Source organism: Oryctolagus cuniculus, chromosome 19, assembly GCF_964237555.1.
Source record: "Oryctolagus cuniculus chromosome 19, mOryCun1.1, whole genome shotgun sequence".
In the NCBI taxonomy this organism is placed as follows: domain Eukaryota; kingdom Metazoa; phylum Chordata; class Mammalia; order Lagomorpha; family Leporidae; genus Oryctolagus; species Oryctolagus cuniculus.
This window is the reverse complement of record NC_091450.1, coordinates 15,735,482-15,738,307: the sequence shown is the minus strand read 5'-3', so window position 1 is coordinate 15,738,307 and position 2,826 is coordinate 15,735,482.

The following is a 2,826-nucleotide window of genomic DNA, read 5'->3' as shown; positions in this document are numbered from 1 at the left end:
GCTCCTGGCTTCGGATCGGCACAGCGCGCCAGCCATAGTGGCCATTTGGGGGGTGAACCAACTGAAGGAAGACCTTTCTCTCTGTCTCTCTCTCTCTCTAACTCTGCCTGTCAAAAAAAAAAAAAAATACATACTGTATAGTTAACAGCAACAAATGTAGGAATTATGATAAAGATGATATATCCATTTAAAATTTTTACAATGTATAAATACAGCTAACAAAATAGGTAAGGGCAGGTGCTGTGGCCAAGGGGGTAAAGATATCATCTGTAGTGCTGCCATCCTATATGGGCACCGGTTCTAGTCCTGGCTGCTCCACTTCTGATCCAGCTCTCTGCTATGGCCTGGGAAAGCAGTGGAAGATGGCCCAAGTCCTTGGGCCCCTGCACTTGCTTGGGAGACCTGGAAGAAGCTCCTGGCTTCAAATTAGCGCAGTTCCGGCTATTGCAGCCATCTGGGGAGCAAGCCAGCGGATGGAAGACCCCTCTCTCTGTCTCTCCTTCTCTCTGTGTAATTCTGACTTTCAAATAAATAAATAAATATTTTTTTAAAAAAGTAAGGGGGAAGTATGCTAATTGATTGAAACAGAAAAACACAGAACAATTGCTCCAAATTCTGCAGACTGCCTGGATAAATAATCCAATAAAGCCTTCAATTTTATTTCATTTCACGTTAATTAAATGTAATGTCTTTAAAACAGAATATGACCCACTGTTGTAAAATTATCTATTTTTGTGCATTCACCAAAAGGCTGAGTATCTCTCATATATTAGTTGTTGAGGCTACAGCAGTGAGCAATCCAGAAAGGCAGTTTATTCTCAGAATGTTTGTGCACTGTCAGAAAAAAAAACAAGCAAAAACACCCACACTCCAAGTACAGTGAGAAGTACAACCAAGAATTAGGAAGGGGACAGTGAGAGAGCGCAGGGGTTCTTGTGTTAAAGGTGTATATGGCTGTGGGGCTGGCTCTGTGCTGTAGTGGGTAAAGCCGCCACCTGCAGTGCCGGCATCCCATATGGGTGCCGGTTCAAGTCCCAGCTGCTCTACTTCTGATCGGGCTCTCTGCTATGGCCTGGGAAAACAGTAGAAGACAGCCCAAGTGCTCGGGACACTGCAACCCTCATGGGAGACTGGCAGGAAGCTCCTGGCTCCCAGCTTTGCATTGACACAGCTCCAGCCATTGTGGACATTTGGGGAGTGAATCAGATGGAAGCTCTCTCTCTGCCTCTGTAACTCTGCCTTTCAAATAAAAAAAAAAAAAAAAAAAGCTCTATGGCCTCTATCATGGGTTCTACCCCACGATGGGAATCCTTTATTTACTTTGTAGCTACAGGAAGACCTGACCACCCCAGAGCTCTGGCCCTTCATTGTATCTCCACCAGAGCAGAATACAGTCCAAGCCTGTTAGCATTCCTCATAAGCCCCGGGCTACCTTCCTAGCTTCCTGACTGCCCTCCCAGGACCATCATCAAGACACTTGTGATACTGAGTTGTCTCTAACTCACATCATCATAGCCTTTCTGCTTGGACTATCCTCTGCTTCTGCCTCCATCTACTTTTCCTGCAAGACTCAGCTAAGTTGTCATCCTCTATGCAGCTTCTTTTTGAACCTCCCAGGTTGTGCTAACAGCCTAGACTTTAAGCTTTCTTTGCACACACCCTTTAAATTTAAAACTCTTGGGGCTGGCATTGTGGCTGGAGCAGGAAATTCAATCCAGGTCTCCCTCATGGGTGGCAGGGACCCAACACTCCAGCCATGACCTGCTGCTCCGGGGTCTGCACTGGAAGGACACTGGAATCAGGAGCCACAGCCAGGCACTGCAATATGGAATGTGGGTATCTCAGTGAGCATCTTAACCCCTAGACCAAATGCCTACTCCACACGAAACTTCTGAAGTACCTTAACTTGTGTTTTGGGATTCTTGAATAAGTGAAATCCTTGTGAGAAGCCCTATGTTACCTATGATGTGGCAGCACACAGTATCTCTCATGTGATGTTAGAGCACAGGAAAGCGAAGTCTTTTATGAAAATGGGTCAAAGGGTAATAATGATGCCAGCAAAACCCACTATAATGTAAAAACTATATGAAAATATACCCTAAGAATATTAGGCAAATAAATACTTGTAGCTTGAGACAAAATTTCCAACGAAACTCTACTAGCGCATCAATCCTTTAAAAACTAGTCTCTAATATCACTTAAATGAAGGTGAAGATGACACACTCAGTAAAGCTGTGTGATTGACTCAAAAATGACTAAACCAAAAAGGACGGTATAAAGATGCGTTTGAGGACAAAAAAGAACAATGGCATCTCTACATTGGATATTTTAATAGGATTCATGCTACTTTTCCTAAGTATGTGAAAAAATACAAATAGCATTAAAAAGTATATTGTGTAGGGGCCTGAGTTGTGATGTAGTGGGTTAAACTGCTGCCTGCAATGCTAGCATCCCATATTAGCACCAGTCTGAGTTCATTTCAATTCCATCTTCCTGCTAATGCCCTTGGGAAAGCAGTGGAAAGCAGCCCAAGTGCTTGGGCCCCTGCTACCCACATGGGGGACCCGGATGGAGTTCCAGACTCCAGGCTTCGGCTTAGCTCAGCCCCAGCCATTGCAGCCATTTGAGGAGTGATGCAGCTGTTGGAAGATCTCTCTCTGTAACTCTGCCTTTCAAATAAAAAAAATTATATTGTATATTAGTATACTAAGATAACTGAAATTTACTCTTGTATACAAACATTACTGACTAAATATTCTATCTGAAAAATAACTATTTTTTCTGAAAATGATCTGCATAGAATGGGAAAAAATACACTAAACAGAA